Here is a 25,232-nt window from a genome sequence, read left to right as displayed (position 1 = left end):
AGATGATGGATGGGGCCACAGCAGTCCCGGGTTAGTGGGGAGGAGTCTCTGCATGTGTGAGTGGTTGTGTGTGTGCACGCCAGCGCGCAGAGCCCCAGTATTCCTGGAGTGGGTAGAGGCAGGCATCACCACACGAGGGTGCTCTGAGCTTTATCTTCTCTACCTTGAAAAAATTTTCCTTTTTCTATGGCTGCATTCCAAAGTGATCTAAGACCCGTGGTTTTTAGTTTACCTAACTGATTTAATAAACTTTACAAATATGATGTGCATTTATTAGTTTATCAATAAGTGGATACGATACTGTGTCCCTACCATCTGGCATGCTGGGAAGTGGGGTGAGGGAGACGGGAAGAAACTGGTGCCGTATGGTGTCCTGGCTCCACCACTGCTCAGCTGAGTGCCGGCACGAATTTCCCAAGAGTGCCACAGTGGTGAAGTTCCCACATCCAGCCTCAAAGGGATGTTACGAAATGGACCAAATGGAAAGAAAAGCAACTTAAAGGTCAAGAACACAGTTCGCGAGCCCTCTTACCTCCAGGGCAGGCCTCCACTTGACCCGCATGCCGTGCAGAGCCGAGGCCCACGGGGGCAACTCTGGGATGGGAAGGAGGCGAATCCAGCTGTTAAGCCATGACCTCAAGAACAGTATTTCCAGGAATCCCCATCTTAGCATCTAAGGGATTCCTGGGAAAACTGGACCGTGAGGACAAGGTGAGAGTGCGGCCTTCAGCACCAAGGCCCTGCCACGACCCTACGGGACCACCTGGAGTTTCTTCTGCATCCAGCCCGTCTGCAGAGGCCAGCGTGGGCGCGCCATGTATCGCAGGATGTGGCTCCGGGAGGCGTAGTGACTGGAACTTCAAGTGGCCTGGAGAGTACTTTCCCTGAGGTCAAAGGCCACGTTGTTGACCAGCATCCATCCAGCAAGCCGGCCCCCCTTCCCAGGACAGCCATGAATTGTGTGCATTCCTGAGTCTCCAGCCAGAGGGAGGGTTTTACTCTAAACCAACTGGGCAGATCCTGTCCCTTGTCTCTGGCAACTTCCTCCATGGTAACCTCCAGCAAGTCACTTAACCTCGGCTTTCCTCAACTGTAAAATGGGATAGTAGAGGACCTACTGGATTAGGTGAGATAAATATAATTTAGGGGGTGGAGGCTAGGGAGAAGGGAATTGATAGGATTGATGGAAAGTGTCTGGGTCTGTCTTTGCTAAAAGTGACCCAAAATGTAAGGACAAGACCAGAGCAGGGTTTATTATGTTCACCTCCAGTTCCCAATCCCCAGTTTTCAATGTCACATGCACTGGGTAACGATACAGATCTGAAAGCAGACAGATTAGGCTACAACCCTGGCTCAACACAATCAAGGTGTGACCTTGGGCAAATTAGTTAACTGAGCCTTAGTTTTCTCATCTGTAAAATGGGCCAATAACATTACCTACCTCCCAAGCTTATTGGAAGGTTAAATAAAATTGTGCTTAGCCCAGTGATTTCCCTCTGCTGTTCCTTGCTTGTCTGAAGCCTCTACGAGACAGCCGGCGTTTGTGAGATGTTTGGATGGTTTTAGTCAATAGCCTGGAGCAAGGTTAGCAGCTCCAGGAGAGAAGAGCCTGGCTCAAAGCTCAGGACTTTATCTTTAGGACTGAAAGATTTTGTCCAACCCACAAATGATGAGTGGGTTTCAGCTCTGAATCCCTGATGGGACTTCAGTGTTGAGAAGGATTCTGAAGCTGACTCTGAGCGCTTCAAGAATGGACACCTTGACAGATTAGCGGGGTCCGCCACGGCTCAGAAAAAGCAGAGTCACGGTGCAGGGTAATGGCCACACTAAATGCTCCAACCGCTCATCTTACAATGGACAGACTGTGGGGCACAGAGCAGCCAGGACTTGCCCAGAATCATGAAGCAGACGGTGGCATGGGAGAGACTTGGGTCCAGAAACTTCCTCAGCACAAGCCGCTGACAGTCTGGAGATCGGAAGTGTTCGTGCCCTTCCTGGTGCCCCCCGCCCCGGCGCGCCCCCCCCCCCCCCCCAACACCAGCACTTCCCGCTTCCGGCGGGTGTCCGCAGAACAGCTTCTCCCTTCCTGAGCTACAGTGCTTCATCTCAGACTCCCAACTGACCAGAGATGCAGCACTGCACCTCAGGCTGGGGGACAGGCGCGGCCGCGCAGGGAGGCCGCCGGGCAGGGAGGCCGCCGGGCAGGGAGGCCGGGAGGGGCCTCTGCTCCACCACCTCTGTACCCACCTCTCCTTGGCCTGGCATTTGAGCCCTCTGGGACCAAACCTCAACTTTCCTCTTATTTATTTATTTTTTAAAGAGCTTTATGGCAATGAGATCCTCTCCCCCCTTTAAAGTGTACAACGAAATGGGTTAATACATCACAAAGTTGCACAACCATCACCACAATCAACTTGGGAGTCTTTCATCCCTCCAGAAAGAAACCTCTTACCACGCAGCCCCTCCCAGCCCCATCCGCCCCAGCCCTGGGCAGACCACAGTCTGTCTCTCTAGAGCTGCCGATTCTCGACATTTCAATAAATGGAGTCTCCTAATTTGTTGACTCCATGCCCCTCCTTTGTGCTCGGTGTATCCCAGCCAAACAGCGCAGTCCTGGAATTTGACATTTCATACCACCCAACATTTGCCATGGCCCCTGCCTGCTCTCCCTGCTTCTACCCTCAACACCCAGACTTCCCACCCACTCTTCCCTGCCATCCACCCAGAGTGATTTCTCAAAATGCAAATATGGTCCTCTCTCTCCCCTCCTTAAATCCTGAAAGGGCTCCCACTGCCCTCTGGCTAGATTCTGAAACCTTCACCAAAGGCTATGGCGCCCGCCCCATCGGGCCACGGCTGGCCTCTTCCTCTTGGGCCTCTCCTCCAGGGAGCCCTGCACCCACCACCTCAGGCTCCCAGGTGCCATGCCCCCCCCCCCCCCCCGTGCCCATCTGCTCTGCATGGGCTTGGTGTCTACTCAAACGGCCACTTCTTCAGGGACACGCTCCCTGACTTTCTCAGACATCAGGACACCCGGGTCATGTCCTCAAACATCCTGTGCCCTTTTCCTGATCCTTTGCCACGGTCGTCTCCTTTAAGACCACTTGCACGCATGGGCTGCGGCCCAGCCGTGAGGGAGGGGACCCTGCCAACTGTACTCACCACTGAGAGCAGGCTCAGGCGGTGTAGACCCAACAGCACTGGCTGAACAGCTGAGTCGTGTTCCTCAGCCTCATTCTCTCTGGTGTCAGGGCCGATTGCACCTCGCTGTGACTGGGCTGGATTTCCAGTTCCTTGGGGACAACACCCGCCTCTGGTTAATGTGGGGGTGTCCTGGGCTCTGCTGAGGCCTTTGTACATGATGACAGGCCCAGGGGATGAATGCCACTCAGTGGATGATTGAACGGCATGTGGGTAATTCATTTTCCTCTTCGGACCTGGCTTGGGTGGGAACATCTGAGTGAGCAGGCAGAGCCCCCCCTCCCCCCCTGCACTTCACCTGTCCCCCAAGATCTCAGGGCACCTTGAGAGCATCCTCCTTCTTTTCTGGATGCCCACTGTGGTGGCCTTGATGCCAGATTACATACATGTTCAGGGATGTCTAAAGGGCAAAGGGGGGTGGGCAACCCTCTCTCAGGGCTGGAAGTGAGCAGGAAAAACACACTTGATACTAAAACGCGTCTCCGATGCTTCTAGCAGAAATCTGAAATCAGGCCCCTATCCAGAGAGTCTTCTCCCCGGCTCTGACATTTGGGGTAGGTCAGTCCCGGGAGCCCCCTGAGCAGGCAGCCCCTTCCTGAGGCATGTCCAGCCAAAGAACTGCCTGCCTCTAACATGGGATTCTTGTGGGAACTCTGCGTTGGTCTGGGGAGGGATTCCAACATCAGGACCAGCCTTGGGGGGCCTGGGCAGCCCACAGCCTGTCCACTCCTCTCTCGGCTGCTCCCCCCAGCCCTGCGAGAGGGCACACTCGCCTGACCCATGTGGAGGTCTCAGTAAGGAGTCAGGAAGGGCTGTTCCAAAAAAGGGATCATCTGCTGCCTGGAACCAAGCAGACAAACCAGCCCCTGCACCCAGTGGGTGCCCAGGTTTCCCCAAAGCCCTTTCACCAAAACCAGCTTTCACTTCTGGGTGCAGCACAGGGAGTGAGCCGTGTGGGGAGAGCCTGTGGCCTCGGCACTAACTAACTGTGGAAGACAGAGTGACTCAGGCCTGTCCATTCGCTCTCAGTCCTGTCTACCAGGAAGGGAAGCCTCGGCTGGGCGCTCTCCTGTCGGCCACTTTCCTAGCGCCTGCTTATCAGCCTCAGGGCCAGGGCCTTGCAAGCCAGGGTAGAGTATGACAACACCGGTTCATTCTCACTGTCTGTGTTCTGACCCTCATCTCCTAACTCTGGTCAGTGTTACAGTTTTCCATTCTTAGTGACTAGATTTAGATATTAACCATGACATCTTAAACTTGGAAATATTATGATTGTAAACATTTTTAGAAAGGGCATCTGAGTGACTGCAATCTGGGCCACATTTAATCTTCAGAACAGCCGATGGGGCCGGCGAGGCGATGTTATCACCTCCTCGTGGAGGACCCGGAAGGGGAGGAGACGGGTTCTAGGTCATAGCCCAGCTTGGAGGGGGTGGGGGTGCCGAGGGCTATTTTCAGCACATCCCACTGTCCCACTGGGCTCAGATTATTGCCGAAAAAAGAGCAGCTCTCCTGGGTGTAGAAACAGGAAGTAGATGGGGCAGTCCCACGCTCCTATGGGAGTACCTCTGACGCAGGGACAGGGGTTTGAGGCACAGCCTCTGAGCAGGGGAGGGTTTTGCCTCCATTTCCTCTGTGGCGATAAGCTGCCTAATTGTTTCTTTATATCTAGAAAAATCGTAAGGGTGCGGACTGTGCTAAGAACAGTCATTTATTGAGTGTTGTCATTGGTCCAATCCCCGTGCACCCCCCAGGCTCCGTGGGAAGGGACTTTTCCGAGGGCAGGGAGCTAGGAGCCCAGCTGGGATTCCTCATTTCAATCTCTATGCTCAACGTCTCACCCCCTGAGCAATCCTGTGGGTCTGAGACAGTCTAACCATTTCACCTGCCCATCCGGCAAACCGAGTCCGTCTTCTACATGCCAAGGGGGAGACGGGACTGAACTTGATGTCATCCTTGCCCTGGAGGAGTGCCTTCGGGTGGAAATGGAAGGAAAATGCAAGGCAAATAGGGGACGAACCCCAGTGGCATGTGAGCCCGAGAAAGGACTGCCAAGGGCTCAGAGGACAGAGAGGTTCCTGCCCCTGGGGGAAGCTGGGAGAGCTTCCTGGAGGAAGAGGAGGCGAGGCTGGGCTGGGAGGACCTGGCTCCCTGGCCCCTGGAACTCTTCCCTTGACTCTTGTGTGTCTTCCCGGCTGGCAGACAGCACTGGCCTGACCGAGAAGGAGGCCGGTAGCCCTCCTATGTCACTTTCCCCACAAGAGGCTCTGGGTCCCTAGTCAGGGGACAGGGGGCCACTATCACCAACTGGCTCAGTCACTTCTCACAGGCACGTCTCCTCTCTGCGGCCGTTTTCCCTTCTGTCAAAGGAGGCATTTGAATAGGTGACCTCAGAATCTTACCTGGTGCTGGCCCTTGGCAGTCTGGGGGGGCTGCTCCAAGGATGAGCCGTTTCTCCTTCCTGCTCCCCACTGTCTTCAGGAAATGTCGCTGAGCCTGGGGGAACCTCTGTCTTCTGTCGGGAAGCTCCTGGGAGGCTGGGAAGGAGAAAATAAACAGTGGCTGTCTGGGTTTTCTCGCCAGGCCCGAGCCAGGAGGCCTCCCTGGCTCCTTCCCTTATATGGCCAGGCTGCTCTGGGCTGGGAGCTTGCCGCTGCGCTCCCCCACCCTCCACCACCACTGAGGGCTGGGGGCCCGCTGGTCACCTGGGACTCTGGGGCTGCAGAGGCTGGGGCCGGACTGAGGGTGGAGGGTGGGACTCAGGACATGTTCCCATAGTCACCTGTGCAACTTGGCCCCCTGTGGCCTCTGGGCTGCGTGAGATGGACCAGGTGGGAGGATTTCTATAGGGACACGGGGTGGAGAGGAGGGAATCCACCTGGTTCCGTAACCTCGAACTCATGACGTGACCCTGGCCAAGCCCTTTCCTCTCCTGGCCTGTTTCCCCCTGTGTCAAATGAGGGTATAGAAAATCCTAATTATCCCTCACAGTCAGCCCCATTGGGTGGGAGCTTTTGTATCCCTATTTCACAGGAGGGAAACAGGCTGGAGAGGCTAATGGACCACAGCAATCCAGCAAAAAGGGAGCAAGGCTGGATTTGAACTTGGGGCACCTGACTTCAGGGTCTGTGCTCTGAATGGGAGGATTGCTAAGGCTCCTCTTGGTGAGAATATTCAACCGCTCACATGTGCCACATGGAAAGGGGATTCTGCTGCAGCTGGTCCCTGGGAGACCAGGGAGGCCCCAGTGCCCAATGACCAGCCCAGAGGACACTGCTTCATTAAACAATGGGGGCAGAGGCTCTAAGACATCCATCTCGGTGTCCCCCGGACCCCACACAGGGCCTGGTGCAGACTCAGGGCTCAGGAAAGGGGAGTTGTGGAATCACTGACTAAATGAACCTCAGTGCTCACGTCTGTGCTATGGACGCAACCTTCTAATTCCCAGGCACAGTTTGAGGAGTAAACAAAACAGTGGGTGCGAAAGCCTTTACCGTGCCATTGTCTTTCTGTTCACAAGTTCCTTCTTCCCTCTCAAGTGCCTGCCTGTGTCTCAGCCCCAGGCCATTGTCTCCTGAGCTGGATTGACAGTGTCCAGTCCTGCTCAGGTCAGCTGAGAGACCGAGAGGAGGGTGGTTCCGCTCAGGGCTTGGGCTCCAGCTGCAGTGGCCGTGGGAGAGGCTGCAGGAGGGGAGGGCTGGGTGGGAGGTGGGGGTGGGGGTGGGTTGCTGGGAACAGCTCAGAAATGAGCCTCGCACAAGCACTAACATCCTGTGTGCTCTTGAGCTGGCCCTGGAACCTCCCTCAGCCCATCCATCATCGTGGCATCCTTTCGGACCCTGGCCCTCTTCCTGGGGCCCGGGGGCGGGTCGAGGGGGGCTGAGGACTGACTGTCAGTGTGGCCGAGACACCGCAGCTGGCAGCTCTGCAGGCCTGCTCAGTGTCTGCGCGGGACAGTCTCGGGAGGAGGCGCCTGGAGCCCTCCTAATCCAATTTGTTTAGACCCAGTCTCCGAGGCTCGCTGGCTAGGGAGAGGGGGCTGGGTGTGCGCGCTGTGCCGGGGTGCACGTTTGCACACACGTGTGGGGCGTGCAGAAGTGAGCAGGTGTGCTGCGTTATGTAAGCCAGGCCTGGGCCTTGTCACATGTCCCCGGAATGTCGGCTCCTGGCCTCCTCCGCTCACCTCCGAGTCTCCCTCCACTTTTTCCATTCTTACATGAGCTGGTGCCAGAAGCCCCCTCTGCAACTGACTGTCGGTGCCATTCTAAGTGAGTTCCTTCCCCTCCCTGGGCCTCAGTTTCTCCACCTGTCTTATGGGGCCAGTAGGTCACCCTGCCTGCTCCACATGCAGGGCACTAAGAACTGGCAGGCATGGGAAGAACAAGATGGTGGTAAAAACAGCTGCTATGGTAGCTTGATGTTCACACGTGCCAAGCACTGCGCTCCAGGGCACACACCTGACCTGGCGGACCCTGTCAGAGCCCCTCATGCTGGCTCTGTTATCACCAGGCTCCCTACCCCCGGGTCTACCTGCTTCTAGAGTCCAACCTGTTTACTCCTTTCCCGGGAAGACTGTCGTGGTTCCCCGCATTTCCCGAGTCCTGTGTTCCCTGGAGCGCGCAAGGCATGGGGTGGGGTGGGTATCTGGACCCTGGTTGTTTCCTCCTCCGGTCTCACTTGTTTCACCTTCATCCCAGACCCAACAGCCCCAAATTGCCGGCACCCCATCCATCAGCAGGGGCCTCCCGCCCACTCCTCCCATCTGAGGCCTGGCTTCTTGGTCATTCTGAGGGTTGGGGTGGGGAGGGTATCCTGTGGACCTGGGTTACCACAGGAGCCGCCATGGGGGGGAGGGGGGGAGGTGTGGAGCGGGGTGGGTGCTGGGCGAGTGGGGTGGGGAGCACTCACAGTTCTGTTTCCAGGGTCCCTGTTGCCTGCCTTCCTCTGGTCCTCAGGAGGCCCCTCTGGGGTGCTGGCTCCTCCGTGCCCTTTCCTGAAAGGAATGAAGATGCCACCTGTCAGGAGATGCTGGGCTGCCCTGTGGCCTTTGCAGGTTCTGGCCAGGCTGCCATCTCCGGGGGCTGAGGATGGATCTGGCTTGCTGCTGGGTCCTTGGAGGCCTGGGGCTGAACCTGCTGAGGTTTTCCAGGCTTCAAAGAGCCGGCTTCTCGGGCCCTAGGCAGCCGTGGTTCCTGCTTCGCCTGCCTGGCTTTCAAAAGGAGTCATCTGAGCCGCCCCAACCTCTTCGAGATGGGGGGGTTCGGTGCGGGGAGAGGGGAGGCTCCCTGCTCTGAGCACACTCAGGCCGCATCAGTGAAAGAACAGGTCTGGAAGGAAATTCCCCAGAGGCCCCTCAGATCCCACCTCCAGCCTCACACATGGGAAAAGAGCCATTAAGGGGTAGATCAAAACCTGGGGTTAACACCGTGGCCAGGAGCGAAGGGACAGCCCTGGGCCCACCAGCTGCACCAGGTTTTCAGCCTGCAAAGGGCTCCCTCCCTGACTCAAGGAACACGCACAACCACCCCGCGGCAGGAATCGCCTCAGCTCGCTCGCTGAGCTTCCAAGAGGCTCTACTATGAGCCCGGGTCATCCGCTGGGGAGTGTCAGGGCCCAGCTTGAACCCAGGGCTGCTCGTGCTCAACCCAGCTGTCTCCTGAACTTGGGCAGCAGCTGGCTAGAGGACCACCAAACGAAGCTCACGTCCTTATGGTCATTGCAAAAGCCCCTGTGCCCTTTCCTGGCCTCGCTCATTTCCAAGAAACCGAGCCTGGGCCACATCTGCGAGCCAGATGGCACGGCAGCGGGAGGGAGCTGAGGTTGGGGCTCTGTGCGGGCGCACGCACCCAACCCACGCTGGTTCTTTCAGGAGGGCCCCTTCCGCGGCTTCCTGAAGCATGTGCTCGTAGGACAGCTGCTGTTCTCCCTGGGCTCCAGGGTTTCCACCATGTTTGGAAAGAATAGAAAAGACACAGGCCCTGGAGCTAGGCGGACCTGCACCGGACTCTCGCCCTAACACTCTCTAGCTGTGTGATCTCGGGCTGGTGGCTTCACCTCTCTGCACCTTGGCTTCCAACCTCCCACTTGTTTGTGACGGTGGAATGTCAAGTGCAAGCACAGCTGCTGGCACGTAGTAAGCCCACAATAAATGGCTGCCATTTCCACTATGAGCATGGGGCCGGCCCCACAGAGAGGCCCAGGCACGGGAGGAGACGAAGCAAGAGGATGAGGCAAAGGCCCGAAGTGGTACCCAGAGAAGACATGGAAGCTTCGGTGGGGGCCACCGTGTGGGGCCCTTTTCATGTCGCCTCTGTGTGGGCTGCTCTGGGCTTCTGTCCCAGAGTGCCCTCCCATCCCCTTGACACCCCAGCTGAGTTCACCAGCCTCACACGCTCCCTATTTCCTCCCCAGGGAAGGTCGCTGCCTGGGGACTTTTGAGCAAGCCCTGGGAATGCAGTTTGAGGCGGAAACAAGAATGATGCAGGAAAAAGGGAAGAAAGGGGCCCAGACCTGCCTGGCCTAGAATCCCAAGCCCTCCGGGAGTAGCTGGGGCTCTGGGAGGGTGGGGGTAGAGACCAACAGCCCCGTGACTCTGACCTTCCAGTGAGAACAAAAACTGGGAAAACAGTGGCAATGATAATAGCTGCCACCTATCGGGCTTACATTGGGACACGCTGGAATCGAGCAAAAGCTACCATATTGGGTGTTACAGCTAACTCACCGGGTGCTTTCCATGTGCTCCCCACTTGCTAAGTTCTTTATTTTACATTGATTTTCTCATATGCTCCTTACAATCACTTATGAGTTAGGTGCCATTTTTATCCCCATTTTACAGATGAGGAAACTGCAGCTCCCAGAGGTTACAGCACACCCTCAAGGACTCACAGCCAGTAAGGGCCAGGATCAGGATTGGCTCCAGGCAGCCCACTGGGCATTTTCCGGCTCCCCTGTAACACCAGACAATTCCTGGCATTGTCTTGACAGAGCAACAACAGGAGTCAGTATCTCATGGCACTTTGTCAGGTGTGTGTGAGTCGGTATGGAAAGGGCGTTGTGAACAGAGAAAATGTTTTCAGTATCAGTGCAGGCCATGTGGGCCCTGGCCAGGGGACTTCTCATTTGATTTGTTGTTATACCTCTTTCCAGCAGTATTTCTCCCTCACATGCTGTTTGCTTTAAAAAAAAAAAAAAATCAACAACCAAAACCAAAAAAACACCATGATAAAGGAGTTAGTTCTCCCCTCTGTCCTGCCCACTTTGCAAAGAACTGGGAGCTCCAGGGCTCCAGTTTACTGGGACTGGGCCATGCCTTTCAGATACACAAGTGTTGGTTTCTCTTGGAATGTGTTGGATGGGAAGAGCAGCAGGTTAGGTACCAGGTCTCCTGTAGATGTGCTGTGTAATTGTGGACAAGTGTCTTTCCCTCTCTGGGCCTCATCATGATGGTGGGTAGCGGACTGGACTCCATGGTATCTATCCAGAGTCCTCCGAGCGTCAGATAAGTGGGGATGGTTGGACCCCATGCTGTCCCCTTGGTGTGAGCGTCAGTGTGAAGGAAGGTGAATGGTCTGCATAGATCTACAGAGAGAGAGAGAGAGAGAGAGAGAGAGAGAGAGAGAGAGAGAGAGACTGGGCAGCAAGTACTGAGGCTGGAGCTCCCCTAGCTGCCTTTGACTTCCTTTGCCCCCATCCCAGCCTATTGCTCAGCCCAAAGCAGCCCCAGCGACCTGGATCAGGTGGATTTTCTACATCAGGACTTGAAGCCTCAGAGCATGAGGGCTGGTTTCACCCCCATTGTTCAGATGAGGGGACTGAGGCATGGAGAGCAGATGCAGTCAGTTGGGGCCCCCGCTGGGACTGACCCCTTCTACTCACTGAGGGATCCTAATGGCTCAGATCTTAACAAAGGGGCCCCACAGGAAGGAGGGAGAGAGGAGAGCCTTTAAGTTCCTTTGGCTTTGAACATGGAATAATCATGACTTCCTTTTCCAAATATCTTTTGGCCCTTCCTAGAACCAGATGGCGGATGTTTGGAATTTATGTTGTAAATAGTGTTTAAGAAGGCGGGGGGGGGGGGGGGCGGGGGGGGGAGGGCGGGAGGCAGATATGCTACTCTCTCCAACCACCAAAAACAGGATCCAAGGAAGCGAATGGGGGAGGGGAGCTGACTCTGAGAAGATTTGGGGAGAAGGGAGAAGGATCATTTGGGGGAGAAGAGGAAGGAAGAGAGAGGAGAGAAGACAAAGGAAGAGAGATTGATGGAGTGAGAGTGAGAACAAGACAGAGAGGCCAAAAGAAGAGGAGAGAGGGAAGGAAGAGAGGGCAATGGGTGAAGAGGGAGGAAAAGAGAGAGAGGGTGGGTGAGAGAGATGGCGAGGGGGCTCCCTGGGTGCAGGCTCCATCTTGAGTTCAAGGAGCAAACCCTTGAGTTTTCTAAAAATAGTTCAGCCTTTCCCCCAGCGGGGCTGGCAGCAGGGACGCGAGAGGCTTGTCCTTTTATGGTAAGAAAATTCCAGATCCTCAAGGGGGAGCTGGGCCCAAGCCTGCAGTTCTGGATAAAGCCCAGCCCTGGGGTCTGGGTTGTGACTTGGTGGGATTTCCTGGCCTGGGTGGCCCCACCTTTGGTGAGGAAAGGGCTGAGGCGGCAACGCCGGAGCTCCAGTGTTGGAGGTGGAAGGGCTCCTAGAGACATCTGGTCTACCCCATCTTTCTGTTTAATAGGAGAAAAAACCCGAGTCCCACAGAGAGGAGGAGACTGTAGGCTCCCCATGTAGGGGTTTGAGGTGTCAAGGTAAATCAGTGCCCAGGTCCGCATGAGGATGGCTTACGTGCCCATTATTATGGAGGGCAGTGTGGGCCGTGGAGAGAGCACTGGTCTGGGCTTTAGGAAACCCGCAGCCCACCCCCCAGTTGCTTGTGGTTTGCAGTGTGACCTTGAGCAATCTGCCAAATCTCTCTGGTCTCAGATTCCTTCACTGGGGTGACCTTAAGGGCCTTTTGCCTCTCTGGGAATTCCAAGGCTGGAAAGCAAAGCCTGGGCATAGAGGCAGTGGGCAATCTGCAGGCTGCTATTTCCTTCCCGTGCCTGGCCTACTTCCTATGCTGAGGCAAAGCTAAGATGGACCAAGATAGAGAGGAGGTACAATAGGAGACTGGGGTAGATCATAGGTGGGAATCTTCAGCTGTCCCAATGGGTTGGGTCCAGCCCCTCACTGGACACACTGAGGCCAGAGAGGACCTTATGTTCAAGATCATGCTCAAGGTCATGTGGAGAGTTGGGGCAGAACCAGGAAAGAACCCAGCCTTGGGTTTTTTCCTCTACAGGAAGCCTCCCATCTGCAGCAGCTGGCAACTTTGGGGACCATCTCTGGCCAGGAAAGCGGCCTTTCGGAGCAGAGCAGACAGAACTCAAGATAGGCCTTCATCTTCTGACTACCTCTTAAAGACAGGATGTCCTGGCAGGTCACCCACCTCCCCTAAGCCCCCCTCCCTTGGCTGCAAGCACCTTACCATGGTCTCATCTCTGGCTGGAAGGCAGGAAGGAGGCGAAGAAGGATGCATAGGGCAGGGCAGCCACTCTGGCAGTGTAGTCTCAGGCAACTTCCTCCTTGTTAGCCTTGGGTTCTGCATCTATAACACAAGGAGATGGCCTTGAAGATGCTCTTGACAGGACTTTCAGCCCTAACAGAACTGTGACACAATGAGTTCAGCACTCAAGACTAGGAAAGATTATTAAGCGGGCACTGGGTTCAGCAGGGTGGATGAGATGGATCTAGTCATTCTCTGTGGCTTTACAGTGCATTGAGTGGGGGACCCAGTGCCCAGGGTTCCTGGTGGCCCCAATCCTCTGTCAATTCTGGGAGCCTGCTCTGACTCTCTGTCTCCAGCTTGAACCCAGAGCTCAGGTAGCTCTGGTCTTGAGTGCCCAGGAATGCCTGTTGGCCAGATCAGTGTTCATGCCCACTCCCCAGGACCCTGCCCAGGACTTTGCCCTTCCCTCCACCCTGTCCCACATAACTGCCCACCTCCCCAGCCCCTGCCTGGTCCCCCTCCGCATCTGCCCTGCACCATCTCTCCATACTCGGTCTTTTTGTGACTCAGTCCAAAGAGGAGGCCCGCTTTCCTCTTCCAGCCTCCTGTGACCCCCCTCCCCACCACACACACTGCTGGGGGAAAGGAGGGACAGGAAAGAAAGAGGCCAAAAATAAAGCATCTTGTTCTAAGCTTCCCTGTGACCCTCCAGGAATTTCCATGTAAACTCTCTGGGGCGTGTGAACAGGGCTCTCAGGGACCCTGCTCCCCTCTGCCTCATTCCTGCTGGGTGGAAGGCCATCGGCTGAATGCCCCCCAGGGACCCAGTCTCACAACCAGGCTCCAGGTCTCCCTGGTGTTGCCTGGGAAGGGCAGAAGGCAGCAGTGTGGTGAAAGGAAGTGGGAGGGAAGGGAGTCCCTAGAGGCCCCCGTGTGCAGCCAGGGCAGAATTGATGTCATGCCCAGCTGGGAATCTGACATTCAGGCAGGAGGGGCGGGGGGGTGCTCAGCCCCATGAGACTGGCCCAAGGCAGCCAGGGCTGTGATGTGAAATCCCAGTCGGTGGTGGGAAAAGCCTGAAGCCTAATGTTTGACTTCTCTCTACAGTGTCACTGCTAAGGTTGCATACCTCTGGTGATGGGGAGCTCACTGCTTTCTCTCTTTGGAGAGACTACTGGAGATTCCTTCCCAATATCCCGATGACATCTGTCTCGCTGGGCATGCACCCCTGTCCTTTCCCGCTCCTCAGAAAGCTCTCAGATGGTGACTGCAGCCCTTGGGCGTCCTGCTCGTTCTGATCCCACCCGAAGGCCTCCTGTTGCACTGGTGACATCGCAGAGTCACCGATGCCCAAACCCCAGGTCTCTCCCCTGCACTGGTAGCCTCCTGGTGGTGCTTTGGGGAGGGGGACAAACAGGCTAAAGAAAGGGACAGATGCCAAGAAGGACCTGTCCCACCTTCTGGGGCTTTGGTTCCTGGCTATCCAAGCCACTTCACGGCCAGGCCTTCCCCACTTTGCCAGCCTCAAACCTCACGGAGTTCCTAGACTTCGCCCTCCGTTCCAACCGACAGGGCTTGTTCGCTCTCCCCTGGAAATGTCTTCCCAGCCCTGCCTCGGTGCCTTTGCGCACAGAGCTCCCCACCTGGAATGCACTCTCCTGTCTTCTCTGTCTGCCCAAAAGTGTGCCCCCTGCTACTCTGACCCCCACCCCAGGTTTTCCTCCCGAGAGTCTGAGCATCACTGTCATACATGGGGTGACTGGAGCTGTCCCCCCCTTTTTTTTTCAAATCAAGCAACAGCACAGCCTGAAGAGCCCAGAGGGATGGAGGAACTTACCCGAGGGTGTTGGCTGCAGAGCCAAGGCCAGAGTCCTAGCCTGGCTCTCTCCCTTCCTCCCCTTCTATTCAGCTTAGCTCAGCTTCAGTGGTCTTGTGGGGCCACCTGCCTGAGGTCAGACAATCGTGCCTGAGGGGCAGACTGACCAGTGGCCTCCAAGCTCAGCCGTCCAGCCAGGGGTGGTGCCATCAGGCGCAGCCGCCTTCCCTCCGGACACTTCTCCCATCCCTGTTGCCCTGAAGAAGGAGGAGGAGGAGGGTCCCCTCTGCCTCATTGCTGCTGGGTGGAAAGCCATCGGCTTCCAGTTTGGGGCTTTCCACCTTCTTCAGAGCATGGCTTGGGTCAGAGGAGGGTCTTTGAGGAGGGGGCTCTCGGTATAGGCTCCTGGGGAGGAGCCAGGGTGAGCCTGCTTCTTCCAGCCTTGGCCTAGCTGACTGCCCCTTCCTCCAATCTCCCATGGGCTGTTCGGGCTAAGGGGCAGCCTTGACCGCTGAGGCCCCCAGGGTACTCAGCCCCCAGGGTACTCAGCCACACCAAGGGCTGCTCATTGGTGATGATTGTTTTGCAGGGTGCATCTTTGCCCCGAGCAGGCCTGGGGGTGGGCGTGGGAGGCTATCCCCTATCCCAACAGTGACTAATCCAGAAGGAAGCATGAGGCTTCCATGGCCCCTCCCCAAATGCCCAGAGTGGGGCCTGTTAGGCAGAGTAGGACCAGAACTGGTTCTGGCTCACGAACTCACTGGGGTGGTGCTAGCGTGTGAGCACATGGTCTCTGGAGTCAGCCGCTCCTGGGGTTGAGTCCCAGCTTGGCTTCTTACAAGCTGTGTGACTCTGGGCCAATGACTAACCTTTCTGAGCTCCCAGGTCCCCTGCGGGATGATTCTTACCTCAGAGAGTGCTGGGCAAAGTATGTGGGCAGAGTTGATATGTGGCAATTGTGTTTTTTTTGTTTTGTTTGGTTATTGTTGTTAATCCTCACCTGGGATATTTTTCCATTGATTTTTAGAGAGAGTGGGGGGCGGGGGGAGACACAGAGAGAGAAACATAGATTGGTTGCCTCCCACACACACCCCGACCAGGGCTGGGATGGAGCCTGCAATTGAGGTGCCCTTGACCAGAATCAAACCAGGGACTCTTCAGTCTGTGGCTGATGCTCTATCCACTGAGCAAATCTGGCTAGGGCCAATTGTTATTTTTGAGGGAACAGTTTATCCCCTCCCCAGATGGAAAGAATATTTCGAGCCCTGTATATCCCCTCTACCCCCCAAAAGCTGCCTTTAGTATTCACAGTTTTGCAATTACTTTTTATTGAGAACTTACTATATGCCAGTCACTGTTCTGAGGGCTGTATGAGTTTTAACTCACTTAATCAGACGGCTCACTAACCCAACGAGACAGGTATTCTTATCATGTCCAAGGCCACGCAGGTCCTACCAGGCAGATATGGGATTCAAAACCAGGCAGCCTGACTTCCCTCTGGCAGCTTTAACAACCGGCCTACCACACCTCAGTCCCACTCTAGTAGGGCTCTGACCCTCGCCTGGTCACCTCATCACCTGGGCACAGGGATTCACCCCACTTCTGAAGCCTCCTGGCTCCAGAGTCGGCCTGTTTCCTCCCTCGAACAAAAACAGGCCCGAATTGGTCTCCATGGGCTGTGAGAGCGGGTGATTCACGCTGTCCATTAAGGCACGTTGTGAATTGGAGAAAAGGTCTCTGGTGGCAGAGCATTGCCACCAACAATACTCTTTTGCAAGAGGGAAGGGGGCTGGCTCTCGAAATGTGTGGTGAAGCCCCGTGGGGCCTGTCTAGACAGGCCCTTAGGAGGTGGCAGCCACTGCGGGCTCCCCTCCTCCCCTCCTCCCCACCCTCACCCCCGAATTCCTGCTGATCGGCCCTGAGGCGACCTCTGATTGGACCACAGCCACTGCATACTGCTGGGGGGGGGGGGGGGAGGGGAGGGCCTCATGGCAGTGCCCACTGCCAACCAGGGCCTGCAGGGTACTCTGCAACTTGGTACATATGTAGGGCAATTTCTAGATACCCATGTGGACAGGACATAGCAGCGTTTTTGTTTCTTCCTTACATTCTTTATTACACAAATTTGATAGATACAAAATGAAGTGTAACATATGTACTTCAAGAAATCTGATCATTTCAAGTGCTGTCCATGGGGGCCACTCCTACACTGCTGGTGGCAGGTCACTTGGTTCAGCCACTTGGGAGAATAACGCGGTGCTCCCCTGGACCGTTCACAGGCATGTACCCCAGAACCCAGTAATCCTCTCCAGGTATAAACCCCAGAGAAACTCACGTGCACTAGGAGATGCGGACAAAAATGGTCATAACCATCATCGGAAAAAGGCCTTTTCACAGATGTTTGCAGGACTCCATGGCCCTGAGCCCGGGGGACTGTTTAGTTGGAAATTGCATTTGAGGTGGCCCCAGGCACAGCCCAGAGCTGAAGGCCTCAGCGACCATCTCCCCGGACCCCTCAAGGCTCACTCGGGAGTCAGACACAGCCCCGAGTTTCCGTGGTGGCATTGGGCCTGGAACTTTCTCGTCCTCGGTGCTGTGTGTGTCAGCTTGTTCCCAGAACTGGCCAGGCTGGGAAAGCGCTGACTTTGCCCAAAGGCCTGCAGTGTGGCTCTTAGGGACCAGTGGCAAGCAGACTCCTTTCGGTCCTGGGGCAGCGGCAGGGCGGAGGGAGAGCCGTGCCCCGGAAGACTTGGGTTCAAGCTCCATGCGGCTGCTCTCTGAGCCTCGTCTCCTCTGTGAGGTGGGTGGGAGTCCTTGTCACTGCTCACCTGAGAGTCACCAGGAAGTTCTGGGGTGGGGTGGCCCAGGGGCAGGGCAGGAGGTGGGAGACCCCCTGGGGAGAGAGCTTCTGGGGCAGCCAGAAATTATAGTGTCCAGGCTTAACAATTCACTAGCCGTGTGACCTCAGGCAAGCTACTTAACCTCTCTGTGTCTCAGTTTCCTCATCTGCACAGTGAGGGTGAGGATAATAATTGCACCTACCCCACAAAGTTGTTGTGAGGATGAGACGAATTGACTTGTGCCAAGGCCTTAGGTGGTGCCTGGACCGTCATAACCGCAGTCTCACTTTCCTATCCCTACCACCTTAGGGAGCCCGGGCTGGGCAGGGAGACGGGTCCGTTCCAGCGCTGCCGTCAGCTCTCTGGGTCACCCAGAGCAGAGCTCTCTTCCTGTGGATTCCGTGGCCTCTTTGCCAGAGTCCCAGGCTGCTTCACAGCACCGCATTCTCAAATCTCCATGTGCAGGGGAGCTTGCAAAGCAGAATCCTGGGCCCCGTCTCAGATTCCCTGTACTAGGTGAGTGTGCAGTGGTTTAGACCCCACACTTTGGGACACATGGCCCATGGACGCCCCACTGAGGCTCAGAGATGGCAAGTGGCCTGCCCAGGGTCACTTGTCCGTAGTAAACAAGCCAGAACTGGACCCAGGCAGGGCCTCCTTTTGGACCACGATGGCCTTGGGTCTCATGTGACCAGCGGTGGGGAGGTGTGGGTGCTGGGCAGGCTGGCGCTGGAGGACTGTGTCCATTTTGGGCCCCAGATGTGGCCAGAGCTTGTTTAGAAGAGCATCTCCCAGTCCTGACCTCAGACCTCTGCCTCTACCTAGCTCTGCCTCCCCATGCCCATCCCACGTTGCCTGCTTTCCTCTGAGCCCCCACTTTCCCCCCCTGAAGTCCTCTGCTGTCCCTCTGTCCCCATCCCACGCTGCTGTCCTGATCCAGAGATCAGCCCCTTCCCCACCAGAGGCTGCCTGGGGCCAAGCCTGCAGTCAGAGCCCCTTCGGCTCCTTTTAATCACGTGAGGCCCAACCTCCAAAAGTTCCCACAGGCTACGGGCATCTGCTCGGACTCTAAGCTAGGGGCCAAAGGGCAGACTCATCTCAGGGCTCCTGGGGAAACTTCCCGGCACTGGCTGCCCTTTAGCTTGAATGGGGCTCAGAAGCCACATCCTGCGTGGAGACTGTGTCCCCCAACAGCTTCCTGGTACAGATAGGAGGCTGCAGGGCGGAGAGGATAGGGCCCCTGCCCAAGGCCACCGGGCCCAGCAATGAGAGGCAGATCCAGGCTGGCGCCCAGGCCCCATTCCCATCCCCCAGCCAGCGTGCCCATCCCACTGCCCTGGCCCAGCCTGTACCCCGGCCTTCCTGCCTGTCTGCCTGTCTGCCTGTCTGCCTGTCTGCAGAGCCTGAGCTGATTCGGCTTCTCCTCCAGTTTTGCTTCTTGAAACCATTATTTGAAAAGAGTTTTCCTTGCCAGGAGCCCCGGGCTCTTGGAGCTGTGAAATCAAACCTCATGGAACACAGAAGCACTGCATACCGAGGAGCCAGGGAGATGGGCCCAGACTCGGTCACGGCGGTGAAGCTCAGCCGGCAAGGCGTGAGCAGTGTCCACTCCCCCTGTTCCCATCCCGCTACCCCCCTCCCCCGTTTAATCACAGCCACAAGGAGTCCTTGAAGCCAACAGGACCACAGATTCCACACATCCGTCAGGGCAGGAGGGTGCTTAGAGATAATCAAGTCCAGCCTCTGTGCAGATGGGGAAACTGAGGCCCAGAGAGGCAGAAGGCACAGAGCAGGTTAGCAAGAGAGCAAGGACTAAACGCCCAACACAGTGTTCTCCTGGGGAGGATGCCACAGGCCCCAACCCCCCCCCACCCCCGCCCACATCTGCCTCTGGTGCTTACCTCTCCTGTGTCTGGTCCAGGTGTGGCTCCTTGTGGCCCAGAGATGGGGGTCAGGCCATTTGGGGGATCTTTGAGGATGTCACTGCTTCTCAACTAACTTCACTGGGACTCTGGCACCCCTCACTGCTGCAGGGGCATTTTTAAACGGCCGACACTAAGCCCCCAGCCCCTTGCTCGCTGCTCCCTGGCCAGAGGCCCTCTGCCTTTTACCTTATATGAGCTGAAGAGGCAAGCCCAGTGTTGGGGTGAGGCGGGTGCTGAGCCCTCCCGGGGCCCCCGATTGGCCCAGGCGCCCGCCACGTGACCGCCTCGCCTTGACCTGCCCCTGGTGCCGAATGTTGCTTTTACCCCCTAAGGAAGGAGTGGTTGACAATTTTCATATTTCTTCTAAATTTGGAGATTTCAGACAATGCTGGGAGGCTTGGCTCCAGCTGCCAGAGGCCCATGTGGAAGTCATTAAGCCCAAGAAGGGGGGCCAGGGGAGAGAGGGAGGCAGGGAGAGGAGGAGGAGGAAGGGGGTGGGGGCCAGAGTTCTGAGGGTTGCCAGTTGTCAGCCTGGGAACATGAGCAAAGCCCTGGGAGTAAGCTGTGTGTGAGAATTTCCTTCCTCCTCTCCGTCCCTGTGTCCCAGGACTGGAGTGGGAGTGCTGAGATTTTCTGGGAACCTTTAGCCAGGAAGACATCAGTTCTGGCTCCTGGGGCCTAGAGGGTGGTGGTCATGGCAAGGGACTGGGGACCATGAGGAAGCAAATCCACTCTCCAGAAAGCGGGGGCCCTGACAGGCCAACCCCATCGTTGTGCAAAGGAGGCCAGGGACCCAGGAGGGACAGGCTTGCCCTCGTCATAGAGGCGCTGCCACAGGACAGGAGCTTGAGTCCAGGTGCCCCAGTCTCTCTTTCCCCGCCATCCTAGTTGTCAGAGATGCCCATCTCTTACCATACTCCTCCTTTCTCACGCTTCAGCCCCACCGGCCTCCTAGAGCTATCTTAGCATTTTTTTTCATGCCTCAGGGCCTTTGCACGGGCAGTTCTTTATGCCAAAAGTGCCCTTTCCCCAGAGCTGGCTCCTCCTGCTTCTGGTCTCAGCTCAAGTCACCTCTAGATGAGGCCTGGCCTGGACGCTGTATTATTCCCCACCACTGCCCCTGCTCATGGCCCTCCAAGCCTGCCACACGTATGCCCTTATTTCACGTATCTCCTGGGTTAGTTGCTCATTGTCTAGCTCTCCCAGGGAGCGTGACCCCCTGGGCAGGGTCTGTGTCCCCAGGCCTCCACAGTGCTGGTGCAGGATGGCCAGAAAGACAGCTTATCGAGGGGCAGCCGCCAGCACTGGAGCAGCTGCTCTGAGGCTGGAGGAGGGCTCCTCCCAGTGGCCAGCCGCGCCCAGAGCCGAGGGCTGCTGTCCCATCCCTGCCCTTTGTTGTTCAGAACTTCCCTTCTGTGGCCAGGGGGCTGGACCAGAGCTACCTCCATTTACATTCTAATTCCTGGTCCCCTGGCTCCTGGCTGCCCCCTCCCTCCCCTCCCTCAGGGCCCGGATTCCCTCCAGCACAGGGCCTGGTGCCATCCTGGGGCCAGTGGCCACGAGGGTTGTGGGATGCTCAACCTGACACAGTCCCTGGCCTCACAAGGCCCCGGTGTAGCAGGGCATCCTCACCTCCTCTTCCTTCCTTCTGAGGAAACGGTCCTCCTGATGCGGGAGGCCTGTGAGCCTGTGACTGCCCTGTGCTCCCCAGCCAGTCAGCTGTTGCTCTGAGCCTCACCTTCCTCCTCTGTGAAATGGATGATAAGGCCTGCCTTGCAGCATTGCCCTGAGGGTCAGGTGGGGCGGCCCCTGCTGTCCTGGGGATGGAGGGGGGCCCGGAAAGTTACTTAATGTCTGTGAACCTTATTTTCCCCTTCTGTAGAATGGAGTGAGAAACAGCACCCCCTTTTAGGATTGCCATGACCAAGAGGCGAGACTGTGCTGACGAAGGGTTAGCCCAGGGCCCACTTCAAAGTACGTGCTCAGTGAGTCCGGTGTTGTTAAGTGTTGTGACTCCGGAGCTGACACACAGCAGACTCGCCATTCATGTCATCCCTTTTCTTCCTGAACCAAGGAGATGGATTCCATTCATACGCCCCTGGGGTGTAAGATCATGGGCAGGGAAGGCATGGAACCCCGCTCCCCACCACGCTCAGGGGGCTAGGTTAACACTCCAGGCACCACCAACAGATCCCAGGGCAAAGATGAAGCCCCCCAGTAAAACCATCAAGATGATGGAAAGTTCACTCTGGAGACTGTGAAGCTTAACCTATGCTTCTGTTAGTTCTGCTACTGTCTGAGCATCAGAGAGTTTCCATCGAGATTGAAAGGAAAAACGGAAAAACTTCCAGTCTTAGTTGTGTTGAGAGCCACCATGTCAATGCCCCAAACTCTGGGCCTGGCTAAACACCGCCAGGCTGTTATCAAGAAGTTCATTATCAGAGGTCAAGACAAGGAACGAAAGCCACCCAGAGACAGAGCCTAGGACATCCTAGGAGAGGAGGTGTCCTGGCACCAACGTATCTTAAAAGGCTAGCTTAATGGCAGCCATTTGTGACTCAGTGTCATAAATCTGTCTCAAACATTTCAAAGCCGTTTTTATTTCCTCCCATACCCCCTCTTGGGAGTTATGAGTGCTTTAGGTTTATTAATCACTGTGTGAAGTGGCTTTTCTTTCCAGACTGTGGCAAGCAGCCTTGAAATCCCTCCATTCCCAGAGGAAACAGGTCACTGATACTCCTAGTATGTGTGGGTAAGGCGTCTTGGGAGGCAAAGGGAGGGCTCTTCTTAGGAGCTGGGTGTGAGAGTGTGTGCGGTGAGTTCTGTGTCTTCAGACAGTGTGTGCAGTCAGGGGCAAGGGGAACCCCAAACAGGAGGGGCCTGAAGAACAGGGGACTCATGGGGCCTGGGAGAGACGCCTCACTCTTACAGGTGATCAAGGAAGAGCTTGCCTTGGAACAATTAGAACCTTTAAGAAGATGGAGTTCAGATCCACATAAGAAGGACTTGGAGGGTGGTGAGAACACAATGCAATATACAGATGTTGTATTACGGAATTGTATACCTGAAACTTACATAATGTTATTAACCTGTTACCTCAATAAAATCAATTAAATAAAAGAGAAATTGATAACTCTTTAAATTTAAAAATTTTATTTTAATTATTTTAAACTATATTTTTTATTGATTTCAGGGAGGAAGGGAGAGAGAGAGAGAAACATCAATGATGAGAGAGAATCATTGATTGGCTGCCTCCTATATGCCTACTACTGGGGATCAAGCCCGAAACCGGGGCATGTGCCCTGACGGAATTCAACCATGACCTCCTGGTTCATAGGCTGATGCTCAACTACCGAGCCACACCGGCCGGGCAAAATTGGTAACTCTTAAAAATGAAAAAAGGACTTTGTAAGTCAGTGGAGCTACTCAAGGATGAAATGGACTAAAGGGCTGTCTTGATAAAGTTATGTGCTCTCTGTTCCTGGAGGAATGCAAGCAGAGGCTGAATGACAACTTGCAAGTGCCTCCAAGGGCTGAGATCCTATTAACTTCATCACACACTGCTCGTTCTCACTCCCAACCTATCCCCAACCACCAGCCCTGACTTCACACCGATTTGTGCAATCAAAAGGCATAGCTCAGAGGGGACCAGTGGGAGACAGTTATGTATTGGAAAGGGCCATGAGCTCTGAGTTAAAAATCAAGCTCCATGTGTTTTCGTTGACGAGCGTAAGACTTTTGTTTCATTGATTTAACTTGATTCTGAGAGGTAATAGTCAATTAGTGAAGACACGCTTATAATTTGTAATCAAACCAATTTCTCAAAACATCATTCCATAGAAAGCTGTGCATAGCATATGAATGAGGTTAAAATCACGGTACAGAAGAAGATATATGGTACAACCCCATTTAAGTAAAAGGATGTGTCTGTGAAATTACAATGAGATGCCACTACAATCCTATTAGGATGGCAATAATAATAATAATAATAATAATGGAAGAAAAACCGCCTAGTTACTTAGATATTTGTACACTGATGTTCATAGCAGCATTATTTATAATAGCCAAAATGTGAAAATAATCCAGGTGTCCATCAATAAATGAATGGATAAACAAAATATGATATATACAGTATATATATATATATATACATATATATATATATATATACATATATATACATATATGTATATATATATATATACAATGGAATGTCATTCAGCCATAAAAAGGATAAATTCTAGTACATGCAAGAACATGTATAAACCTTGAAAACATGCTAAGTGAAATAAGTCAGACACAAAAGGACACATACTGTATGATTCCACTCATCTGAAGTATCTAGAATAGACAAAATCACAAAGACAAAGAATGACGGTTGCCAGGAGCTAGGGGGAGGGGAATAAAGTTGCTATTTGGGATGTTGCAAAAGTTCTGGAAACGAATAGTGATGATGGCTGCACAACACTGTGAATGTACTTAATTGTACACTTAAAAATGGTTAAAATGGTCAATTTTATGTTATGTCTTTTACCATAATTTTTTAAAAAAGATGTATCTGTGTGTGGGGATAAGTGTGGGTGAAGCCAGGTGCCCTGCTGGAAGCTGAGTTTGTCTGACTCTTAGTCTACGGCACAGACAGGCGAGACAGTCGCTGTGGAATGCCTGAAGGGAGCGTCTCTGGGGAAGGCAGGGAGGATGGGCCTCCCACTGTCTTGGGAAAAGGACGCAGCAAACCTTTTCTGCTGGTCAGTGGGGAAGAATGGCAGGGTGTGGGAGGCCAATGGTGTGTACAGTCCGAATCCCTGTGACCCCTGGCATTCGAGTGCTGATAGGAAGGGGGACAGCTTGCGTTAAAGGGCCCTGGGTGATTGGCTTGGAGCCCTTCCCCGGTTGAGGGAGAATATTAGCTTCCACCTCTGTGGCTGCCTTGGGAGTTGTGGACTTGACCCATAGCTTGGATATGACTCACCGAAACCAGCTTCTGATCCGACATTCATGACCTACCACAGTCAGCACATTGATACAGCACCAGGGCACCAGATGGGACTGGACACCGGCCCCACCCAAGACCCTTGGTCGCATAAGAGGAAGGTGGTGAGAGCCTTGGAGAGAGCGGCTGCACTGCAGGTCTCACCTCCTGCTGTAACCAGCACATGGGCCTTGAACATCTGAACTCTTGGGGCCACTGAGCCACACTAATAGCATCCTGAACTGGGCAAAGGAACACCCCAGTAACATGTATGTGTGCATAGGATTGCACATGTGTGTGAAAATGCAGCTAGATATTTGAAAGAATGTGGGAACTTGGGTAATTCTGGCTTATTCTATTGTTATCTGTACTTGATTTTTTCCTAATTCACATTGAGCATTTGTTGTTCTCGCTATCAGAAAAGAGGCAATTACCACATTTTAAAAAGGCACATAAAAGGTCCTTGACAGCTTACTTTGTGTTAGAACTTACAGATGCCAAGTGTGCAAAACTGAAAATTCAACACAGGGCTGTTTGACAAGGAGGGACCGGTCAAGGTTCAGTTGTAGGAAACCATTCTTGTTAGTTTAAGCAGAAAGGGATTTCCGACAGGGACCCGGGGGCTTACAACTTGTTGGAAAGGCTGGAGAAGCTCCAGGCAGGGCCCTGGACAGGACTGGGTCGGCTGCACCACTGAGCTGTCCCCCTAGAGCAGCTGCTGGGGTCAGAAAGGGCCACTTGGCTGTTGGCTTCGAGAACACAGACTGTGCTGAGTGCAGGGGACGGAAGCCATTCTCGCCACTGCCATGACAGTCCTTCCACATCCACAAAGCCAGCGATGGCTCTAACTAGGTTCTTAGGGCTGCTGTGCCAAAGTACCACAGACTCCATGACTCAAACAACAGCGATGGACTGTCTGCCAGTTCTGGAAGCAAGAACTCCAGGAT

The 25,232-nt window shown here is 54.8% G+C and overlaps 1 long non-coding RNA gene and 2 other non-coding genes across 3 annotated transcripts; all 3 read right to left on the bottom strand.

Annotated features, from left to right (window-relative positions):
- Nucleotides 1–628: 628 nt before the first annotated feature.
- MIR145 (microRNA mir-145) lies at nucleotides 629–709 on the bottom strand. Its single transcript, NR_129198.2, has one exon. It is a non-coding gene; the product is annotated as a microRNA mir-145 (primary transcript).
- A 1,369-nt stretch (nucleotides 710–2,078) lies between these two features.
- MIR143 (microRNA mir-143) lies at nucleotides 2,079–2,153 on the bottom strand. The gene has a single exon (NR_129199.2). It is a non-coding gene; the product is annotated as a microRNA mir-143 (primary transcript).
- A 2,817-nt stretch (nucleotides 2,154–4,970) lies between these two features.
- LOC114235372 (uncharacterized) lies at nucleotides 4,971–19,481 on the bottom strand. The gene is made up of 5 exons (XR_003621556.2): nucleotides 19,290–19,481; nucleotides 12,712–12,831; nucleotides 8,110–8,194; nucleotides 5,604–5,738; nucleotides 4,971–5,174 (listed from the first exon to the last, which is right to left on the bottom strand). It is a non-coding gene; the product is annotated as an uncharacterized LOC114235372 (long non-coding RNA).
- Between the last annotated feature and the right edge of the window lie 5,751 nt (nucleotides 19,482–25,232).

The sequence above is a fragment of the Eptesicus fuscus genome, chromosome 6 (assembly GCF_027574615.1).
Source record: "Eptesicus fuscus isolate TK198812 chromosome 6, DD_ASM_mEF_20220401, whole genome shotgun sequence".
Classification (NCBI taxonomy): domain Eukaryota; kingdom Metazoa; phylum Chordata; class Mammalia; order Chiroptera; family Vespertilionidae; genus Eptesicus; species Eptesicus fuscus.
Note: the sequence above shows the minus strand (reverse complement) of the source record. Positions and strands in the feature narration are given on the sequence as shown.